Raw genomic sequence first — 11,053 nt, forward strand, 5'->3', positions numbered from 1 at the left:
CTTGCATTTCCAATTATGTGAAACAGCCAAAAAGTGCCCCTGGGATTCACCTCTACTCTTTTCCTAAAGCAGGTAGAGCAGACAGCAAGCCAGAGAAGGTAAGTGTCACTTACTTTAAGGTTTACCGATAGATGCATAGAAATATAAACAATCTTGTATACAGATGGGGAAACTTAGGCCACAATGTTCTCTGGTCCTTAGGGAGGCCAGACACTGATACTAATCCTGTCAATATGCCACCCACTGCCTTTAATTAAAGGCACCTCCATTGGTTTCAAGGGCACCAGAAAGTGTAAGGGGTAGAAGATTTGACGCAGAGTCCCCGAGAGAGAACAGACCACACATGCATTGCCCATATGGCAATTCAAGAGGATTCAAAGGGAACAAGGATGGACAGAATAGCCCTGCTGATGCTATTCACTTTCCTTTTAATGGTGGTTCCAGACCAACACCCCTCGGCAGTGCCTGGCCGTTTGAGCTCTGCCCAGGCTGAATAAGCCAAGGGCATGTAGAAGAAAAGCCAGAGTTATAGAGCCTTAGACAAAAGCAGTTTCCAAGCCAGCTGAAGGATTGTGTTTGCCTATTCCTTTGTAGGAAGTGGCATGCTGTAGATGAGAGGTTTTCAATATATTGTTCAGCAGTGACACTCTTTCAAGCCAATCCTTCAAGGAATCCCAAAATATTAACCAGGCAAAAGTAGGACAGCCCTACTTGAAGTTGGAGTGAAAATGAGGATGTCACTCACATAGCCTCTTCTCAACCCCAAACCCCCAACCAGCCCCTCAGAGATAACTCCAATCTTAATGCTGGGATAGAATGCTGGCATAGAATGAGTGAAGGTCAGATTTTTCAAGTCCTGGATTTACCTATTACTCCCTCTATCACTTTAAATTAGTTTCATACCCTCTCTAAGACAAAAACTGTTTCTTGCTTTTAAGAAAGGAAAGAGAGGGAGAATTTATTCACTCCATTGACAAAATCTACTATTAGACATGTTCAGTCTGAGCTGACACACAAACTAACCCCCGATCATTAACTAGCTGTCTAACCTCCCCTCCAGAATCCTCCCTTGACTAAATGGTTAAGCTTCTGTTTTCTCAATTATCCTTGTAATCAGGTTTGGAAACTCTCAGGCCAAGATTTAAACAATGGTTTGATATGAGAAATCAGTGCTACTCTTTTTTTATAAGCAGTTCAACCTCATCCGAGAGTATTTTTATTAAATGCCTTTTCTGTACCACTCCAACAGTTCACCAAAATAATTATTTGCATGAGCTTTGTATCTTCTTACAGTTTCCCCTTCTATATTCAGGGAGCTTCTTCACAGAGTGGTAATTGGGGAAAGAGATCACTTTTTAAAAGAAAGTATACTGAAACTTCACTGTTCAATTTATTGCATGAGTCTTCCTTGTCCCTTTGAGTTTGAGCTGGACAAATGTTGGCTTCAGCAGCCCCCATAAGGGTAGGAGAAACAAAATGTATATGAGAAGTCAAATGCTATGATGGCTCTCACAGGGAAGAGGCTGCAGATAAAGAGCTCAGTAGTTCCCATAGCATTCTCTGCTGGCTGGACCGGGTGATTTTCAGGGTTTTGACAATATTGAGAATCCACAAAATGCACTCTTGGGCTAGTGGGTTTTGTGCCTGCATTCTTACTCAAGCAAGGGAGTATCCTCAGAAGTTGCTCTCTATAATATAAACCAGTAGAGGCAGGTAAGGCTGAAAAGGAGAGACCCAAAAGTCCCAAATAATATTGCTTGGGATCAGGTACCCTGTTTCCCACCATCTTCACATCAACAGAGCTCTGCCCTCCCATCTTCCCATTGAACATCTCCTATTAACTCCAAGAAGCAGATAACCTCTTCCTTTCGCATACTGACCCTTCCATCTGTAATCAAGGTTCCAATCCTTCTCATGTCCTCATGGAAACTACTCCCATATTGTTCTCTCCTCCTCAGGGCCTTTAATTTCTTCTTCCTGTGGAGTCCTTTCCTTTCTACCTGCCGGGCCTCTGCCTATTCCCATCCTCAGTCCCACTGCTCTCCTTTTGCTTACTCTACTTCAGCCTCACTGGCTGCCTTTTATTCTTCAGTGACAAGCTCCTCATCTCAGGGACCTCCTGCCGGGATCACTTTCTCTTTGCCCCCACTTCAGGATTTAGGCAGCTTCCCCTGACTACAAATTCTCATTGCTCCCAATATGTCCCTGTAGTACTTAGCACTGCCATGATTATAAAAACACACATGTAAAAACTCCTTTGGCTATTACCTTCACTGGACACTAAAGGCCAGCAAGTCCAGGAGTGCAAGGACTCTGTCTTGTTCCCCACACTTGGCACATGGTAGATGGTCAACAAGTATTTCCTGAATGAATGGATGGATCCATTTGTATATCTACAGTCAATGCCCTTAATTGTGCCCTTCATCCCCCATGTTATCTTCTCCTCACAGCTCATGGACCTTGGGAATCTTCTACTCCACTACAGCTGCTGCCTTCGTTTGCCAGGGCTTCTATAACAATATACTACACACTGTTTGGCTTAAACAGTGGGAATTTTTTGGCTCAAAGTTTGGGGACTACAAGTCCAGAGTCAAGTTATCAGCAGGCCATGCTTCTCCAAAGTCTGTGGTGTTCTGATAGTGTCTTGCTGGCAGCAACTCTCTGCCTCCATCACATGGCACTCTGTCTCCTTCTGTCTTCTCCTGTAGCATGTAACTCCAGGTCAAAATTTTCTTTGCTTATAAGGACTGGATTAGGGCCCACCCTTATCCTCTTAGGTCTCATCTTGATAGGATCTTCAAAGACCCTAATCACAAATGAGTTCTCACACACATGACCAGGGGTTAGATGTGTAGCTTGTCCCTGTAAAAGACATTATTCAATCTATTGAAACGACTCACTCAAAGGTTACTTCCTTTAACTTGGGAAGATTTTCCTTGGTTTGTATGTTCTTTTGAAATTTTTTGCAGTCTTCATACCTCTCTGTTGACCCAATCTTTCAAATTCTACTTTAGGATTCTCCAACACTGAGGCCTCCTCCTGCCTCCAGTTTTATCTTTACTGGTTCCTCCTTCACCCTCATAACCATAGGTTTCCCCCAGTCTAGATTTCCCCACCCCCACCCCCAGAATCTCCTTTTCCATCTCTAGGAATACATTCATACCTATTTCTGACTTCTACATTGACTCATCTTCTGTGACATTTGTGATACTTCCTAAACCTTCATCTCTAGCCCCTAGGGAACTACTAATCTAATAAGATAACAGTTCTCAAAGGTGTACTTCCACAATTTCCCTCTTATTCATATCAATGGTTTTCTATATATGCATTCATCCTCTTCTCCTTCTCTTACATCTCAGAAGAAGAGTCCTGCTTCTTTTCCCAGCCTAACTTCTCCATCTGAGTCATCAACCCCATTTAATTCAATCCATAACAATTTTACTGAGCATCTGCCATGTACAAGTCATTTGTGCTGTACTTTGCAAAGAATCCAGAGATGAATAATATACCAATATTGTCCTTTGCTTAAAATGTAGTAGGGTTGATAAGACAGATGCATATATCCCTATAATACAAGAAAATTGTTACAGCTGACATAAGAAAGATATAGTAGAGATCAAGGGAGATTTTTTAGATGGTACCATTTGAACTAGGCATTAAAGAAAGAAAAATTGGATTTAAATAGTTATAAGTGGGTAAGCAGGAGTCAGAATGATAGCTGGAACAATAGGAGGAAAAGTGTGGAGGAGAGAAATAGTCAAGGTATTAAACAAACCCCAAGTCTTTTAAGTAGGCAGGTTAAAAGAAGACTGGAATAATGTGTTTGGTTAATTATATGAAGAACTCCATTTCCTTACCACTTGGTCTAGACTGTAATCAGTAGAAAAGGGGGAGACTTTGAAGGTGTGGAGGGAGTGAAATTGTAGTAATAAGGCAGGCCCCATGCTTCAGGAGGAGTACACTGGAGGCAATGTATAAAATGGAATAGAGTAAGGAGAGAGGGAAGGAAGATGAGTTTGTATAATATGGCAATTCTCTAAGTGAGAAACATCTGGAAATTTAACTAATATGGTGGCAGAGAAGATGGAACAAGTATAGAGCTATGATAGGGTACTTCCTAGGATTACAGCAACCCCACCAAGATGGGATCATTCATCTAGTATGAGTTGAATTGCTTTCTCAAATAGAACTGCTCTTTAATGATCTTTTCTTGGATTACAGAAACCACAAAAACAAACTGATCATTTTCTGGACCTACTACATAAGACCATTTTCCTCTCAGTATTCTCCTACAGGCCATCTAATTATAACTTTATCGTTTAACTTACCTTTTTTCTTTTATTCCCAATTCCCTAGGTTGATTGTTAATTTTCATATTATAAATGCTGGGGGGAGGTGTACCACCTCTGGGTCTTGTTAGTTTAATGAAGTTTACTGGTAGATGGGGAAAGTGTAGCTTCTCCAAGCTTGTCTTCTCTTAGCACCAATTCACAAGCAGAACATTGTTTCTCTCCTTGACTTTGTGTTTACATTTTGAGACGTGGGCATCGAACTGTTCAAATTTCATTTGTGAGGAGGGGGTAGGGAAGAAAAAATTAGATATTCAGGGAAGAGAAGTAACTGAGGCATGTATTATGAAATAAAAGTGTCTCCTCCAGTTCTCTACAAAGACATATAGGCTACCTTTACCAATCAACCAACCTGGAATCAGGGACATGTGGTAAATAATATCAATTAATTTCTCCTGGATAAAATATGGGGACTAGCAATACCAGCCACACCTGGCTGGTCCCAGATATCAGGTATTCTTTTCTATACCATATAAGCACCTTAACAATCCCCAGGTCTCTCGCCAACCATGCTCCTATTTTAACAATCTCTGGGCAGACAAGTGCTTTCAGTTCACTTTCCTCTTTCCAATTTGAATCCTTCTAGCTGGCCTTGGCTTCATATACACATGTTCCTTGTCTTCCCACTGCTTCATACTGATGATTGATCTGAATCAACTCTCCCATTTTTTATAGAGCATCTTCTTATATCATCCTCTCCATTCTTCACTCAATAACCTGAAGATAGGTGATGTCTAACCCCTTGCTTTCTGTCCTGATACTTCCCTTTTGTCAAGGAGAGAGATCAGAAATGTCCAGTGGAATTTCAGGGAGCAAAAATTAAAACAAGAGAAATTTCCTTTTCTGTGATGAGACTCTAAGAATTAAATTCACAGGCAAGAAACTAGCTAGTTTTCCAAAAGATGTATTATTCTCAAATCCATTACTATGGATTCTGTTCATGGTAATTTATCAATAGAAAAGTATAAATAACATGAAATAAGATATAATTAACTGAGAATGCTATTGTCTGATGAGTTGAACCATCAGGTGGTTCATTTAGTTATTTATCCTTTGACCATTATTAGGTCAGGTGCTGTCCTTGCTCTGAGCGTAAACAGATACCAGCTCACATGGTGCTTGCGTTCTATTGCAAAAGGAGAAAACAAATAAATGTATAGAATATCAGAAGGTTTTAAATATAATGGGAAAAAATTAAGTAGGATAAGAGTGATAGGATTCACAATTTGATATAAGATAAGCATTAAAGGACTCACACATAGGTTGCCAGTTGAGTGGTGACCTAAAAGTGAGTGAGGCAGCCTTGGAGATGTGTCTCTCCAGTTTTCCTTTGAGAGAGTCTGCCTCAAAGCATGAAGTTAGCTGAAACCCTCTAGCTGAAGCTGCCTTCAGGGTCTGCCTCATATTTTGAGCTAAAGCTACATGCTTCCTTGACAGTCTGCAACCAGTAATTAAGTATGATAGTGGTACAAGGGCTTGCCATTTCCAGTCAATGTGAGACTGTTTGATGGACAATCTTTGTAGCTGAAGCTCCCTGTTGGGCTGACTAAGACTTTCTCAATGTAACACCCACCAAAATCTGAAGGTATTCCTGCAGTCCTCCTTTCTCCCCCTTTCCTTTCAAGGGCATCAAAACTGAAGTCTTCCCTGCCTGCTCCTTCTCCCTCTTCCTTTCATCCTTCATAGACCTTATCCATAGTAAATCTATTGCTCCTTTGACCAGCTTGGTGTCTGCTTTCCAAAGGATCCAACCAACACCATGAGTGAGTTGGCCATGGAAATACCTAGGGAAAGCATATTCCTTGTTGACAGAGGGAATGTGAAGTGTAAAGGCCCTATGGCCTATGGTGGGTATGAAGCAGGCTAGATAGGGAATCAATAGATGGATCTGGAACCTGGCAAGAAGTCTACGTGTACATTGATACCCCCAAGATGGCTGCTGAAGACCCTTGTAAGAAATCCCATTTGGAATGAGATTTCCTCCAGAAGCCAAGAGAAGTCCTGGATATTCCCCAAGAAGTTTATCACTGGGACCTCCTGGGGGATTGATGGGTGGGATACTTAATCAACACAGCAAACACTTGGAACTCCTCCCTTGCCATTAGCAAATAGGTGGAATAATTAATGGTTTAAACAGCAAGCACAAAAGCTTTTGCTCGCTCTTGCCTTTACCCTGTCCGGGGGCCTGTCCCAGTACCTGTCCATGTGCCTGTTCCTGCCTTTTGTGCCCTGCTCTCACCATTACTCCCCTGCCATGATGGCCTCACAAGTAAAACCTGGGCATTTATAATCTATAACGGGAAACTGTAGTCTGTAAATCAGCCCTCTTTATCACTTTTTTTTTAAAAAGATTTATTTATTTATTTAATCCCCCCCCCCCCAATTGTCTGTTCTCTGTGTCTATTTGCTGCGTCTTGTTTCTTTGTCCGCTTCTGTTGTCGTCAGCGGCACGGGAAATGTGGGCGGCGCCATTCCTGGGCAGGCTGCACTTTGTTTCGCGCTGGGCGGCTCTCCTTACTGGCGCACTCTTGCGCGTGGGGCTCCCCCACGCGGGGGACACCCCTGTGTGGCATGGCACTCCTTGCGCGCATCAGCACTGTGCATGGACCAGCTCCACACAGATCTAGGAGGCCCGGGGTTTGAACCACGGACCTCCCATGTGGTAGACGGATGCCCTAACCACTGGGCCAAGTCTGTTTCCCTCTTTATCACTTTTCAGCCCCTTCCTCCCTACCTGCAACCTATGATCTGCTATTTTCTCCCATTTCCCTTCTCACCATTCCTTAATAAATTACTGGTCTAACTAACCCAATGTGCTTTGAAATTCATTTCTGCAGCATAGTTAAGAACCTAGACAAAATCTAGGTACAGGTATGTGCTAGATGTGTGAGAAAGAGCAAGGAGGCCATAGTGGCTCAGCACACTGACAGCAAAAGGAAGTAATGAATGAGACGAAATCAGAGAGGTAACAGGAAATCATATCATTCAAGGTCTTATAGTCTGTGATAGGCATAATTCTCAAGATGTCCGCTCATAGCCTTGTGCCCTGGTCATTTAATCAAAAATTAATCAAGGCACTGCTGTGAAGAGACTGTGGGTATAATTTAGATCATAGACTTAATATAGGGGGCTATCCTGAATTATTCACATGAGTCCATTCTGAAAGCAGACAAGGTTCTCTGGCTGAAGTCAGAGATGTGATGTGAGAGGAAGGAAGAAAGACTCAAAGTGTGAGAGGGGCTCAACCTGCTGTTGCTGAGGGAATGAGGAGGGATGCAGGCAACCTCTGGGAGCAAAGACTGGCCTCCAGCTGTCAGTCAACAAGAAAATGGGGACCACAGTGTTATAACCACAAAGAACTGCATTTGGGCAAAAATCTGAATGAAGATGGGCACCAATTTATCTCTCCAGGGTTTCCAGAACGGAGGACAGTCCTGCTGACCCTTCGATTTCAGCCTTCTGAGACTTGAAACAGAGAAACCAATCAATCTCACTGGACTTTGGACCTATAGAACTGTGAGATAATAAATTGGTGTTGCTATAAGAAAGCAAATTTGCAATAATTAGTTACAGAAGCAGTAGAAAGCTAATACATGGGCCATGGTATAATTATATATTTTACTCCCCATACGATGAAAAGTCATTGGAGAAGTTTGAACCAAGAAATGAGAGTGTCTCTCATACATTTTAAAAGAATCATTCTAGCTATCTGTGGAGACTAGACTACAAGGGCAAGGGTAGGAGAGCAGTCAGAAGATGTTGTAATAATCCAAGAAAAATAAGAGTGATTTTAACCAATATGGTGACGGTGGAAATGGTGAAAATGGGTAGAATATTAGATCTATTTAAAAAGTAGAACCAAAATGGTTATTAATGTGGGGCATGAGAGAAAAAACAATTTCAAGAATGGTCCCAGTTGGGCAACTAGGAGAATGAGATAGACATTTACTGAGATAGGAAAGACCGATTAGGAGTGAGAGTGGAATCCACAATGTCAAACTTGAAATTTCTACTAGGCACCAAGTTTACAATAGATATAAAAGTCTAAAGTGAGGTGGCAAATCATCATCACCTAATTTCAGAGAAAATCATGAGAATTATATTCATGATGTTGAGACAGTGGCATGAGATTTGCTGAAGTCAGGGAGAGGGAAAAGGAGGTGTGATATGGGGGAATTTTTGGGACTTGGAGTTGTCCTGAATGATATTGCAGGGAGAGATGCAGGACATTATATATCCTGCCATAACCCACTGAATGGACTGGGAGAGAGTATAAACTACAATGTAAACTATAATCCATGCTGTGTAGCAGTGCTCCAAAATGTATTCACCAAATGCAATGAATGTACCACACTAATGAAAGAAGTTGTTGATGTGGGAAATGTGGGGGGTGTGGGGAGTAGGGAATATGGGAGCCTCCTATATTTTCTTTTTTTCTTTTAGATTTATTTATTTATTTATTTCTCTCCCTCCCTCCCCCCCCTCCCACCCCAGTTGTCTATTCTCTGTGTCTATTTGCTGTCTTCTTTGTCCGCTTCTGTTGTTGTCAGCGGCACGGGAATCTGTGTTTCTTTTTGCTGTGTCTTCTTGTTGTGTCATTTCTCAGTGTGGGCCGTACCATTCTTAGGCAGGTTGCACTTTCTCTGATGCTGGGCGGCTCTCCTTATGGGGCGCACTCCTTGCGCATGGGGCTCCCCTACGCGGGGACACCCCTGCATGGCACGGCCCTCCTTGTGTGCATCAGCACTGCACATGGGCCAGCTGCACACGGGTCAAGGAGGCCTGGGGTTTGAACCACAGACCTCCCATGTGGTAGACAGATGCCCTAACCACTGGGTCAAGTCCACTTCCCTCCTATATTTTCTAATGTAATATTTTGTGTGATCTACGTATCCTTTAAAAATAAATTTTAAAATATATTTTTTTAAAAAGAAATATATTCAAAACTCTTGGTCCCTGTGATGCTTTGAATCTGTACAGACCCCAGAAAATCATGTCTTAAAGCTAATCCATTCCTGTTGGTCTAAACCTATTGTAAGTATTACCATACGGTTAGATTACTTCAGTTAAGGCCTGGTCCAGCGTCTTAAATCTCTTATTGGAGTCCTTTAAAAGAGAATTCAGTTCAGACAAAGAAAAGGAGATGCCATGGAAAGCAGAAGCTGGAAGCAACAAAAGCCAGGAGAAAAGGGAGAGGCCAACAGACACTGCCATGTGCCTTGCCATGTGACAGAGGAGTCCAGGATCGCTAGCAGCCAGTCTCAGGGGAGAAAGCATTGCCTGGTGATGCCTTGATTTGAACATTTTTCTGAGCCTCAAAAATTAAGTTCTAATTCTAATAAACTCAAAAATTAAAGCCAACCCATTTCTGGTATATTGTTTTGGCAATCTAGCAGAATAGAACAGAATCCAAAACCAAATCCAGATTATAAAAATAGATCAGGATGCAGAGAGGTGAGATGACTGATTTAGAAGGGAGTTTCTTCCTTTCTTTCTTTCTTTTCCTTCCTTCCTTCCTTCTTTCCTTCTTTCCTTCCTTCCTTTCTTCCTTTCTTTCTTTCTAGAAGCTACGCATTTGCAATGAGTCTCCTCTCCACACATTTGGAAAAGAAGGCAGATGCTACCTCCATTTCAAGTCAGGAGGTGGGGAGAGGGGAGATTTCGAGCAACCACCAAGAGAGTCTTTAAAATGTGTAACCTATATTTGGCAAGTTCAGCAAACTGCATCCTCCTCAGGAAATTAGAATGTGAGAGACACGCTAACAACCAACACTGGTGGGTCAGGAGAAAGACCTGCTTTGAGGTTGGACTGAACCCCCAGAGTTTGTCAGAGCAAGAAACATGGGTGTTTGCCATGGAGTCCATTTGGCCACAGAGAGAGAAGGTAGGTGTTTTGGGGTTTTGTGCAGTAGGCCTCCCAAGAGGGCAGAGGGACCCAACAGCCACCATAACTGCTGGATGTGACAGTCAAATTCCCAGGGAAAATTTGAGTAGCAAACAACCCCCGACAATAGAGGTGAATCTGGGCATATCAAAGGAACTGCAGGAGAAAGGAGTCCAGCAGTACTGAAAGAGTCAGGATTAAACAGCTCAGGACCTGTGAGGGCAAAAACAGCCAGCCTACCACAGAACTTATTCTGTCACCCCTTGCCTTTCATCTCTTCCCTCCTTCCCCTTGTTAGCACAAGGCAGACAGAAAAAAACGCAGCTCAAAGAGAAGAAAATGAAAAGAAAGCAAACTTGCCCTCTCTCTCTTCCCACTACAGGTATATTAGTTTTCTGGTACTGCTATAATAAAGTAAACACAAATTTGGTGGCTTAAAACAGCACAGATTTACTATCTTGCAGTTCTGTAGGTCAGACGTCTGGCACAGGTCTCACTTGGTTAAAATCAAGGGGTTGACAGGGCTGTGTCCCTTTCTGAAGGCTCTAGGGGAGAATCTGTTTCTTGCCTTTTCTAGCTTCCAGAAGCCACCCATGTTCCTTGGCTTGTGAACCCCTTCCTCCACCTTCAAAGCCAGCAATGGGAGGTCCTTCTCACACAGCACTCTAAACTCATCTTCTGCTGCCCACTTCCACTTTTAAGAACGCTTTGGATTATATCAGGCCTACCCAGACAATCCAGGATAATTCCCCATCTCTAGGGTCCTTAACTTAATCACATCTGCAAAGTCTCTTTTACCAAATAAGGAAATACCGATCAT

Source organism: Dasypus novemcinctus, chromosome 15 (genome assembly GCF_030445035.2).
Source record: "Dasypus novemcinctus isolate mDasNov1 chromosome 15, mDasNov1.1.hap2, whole genome shotgun sequence".
In the NCBI taxonomy this organism is placed as follows: domain Eukaryota; kingdom Metazoa; phylum Chordata; class Mammalia; order Cingulata; family Dasypodidae; genus Dasypus; species Dasypus novemcinctus.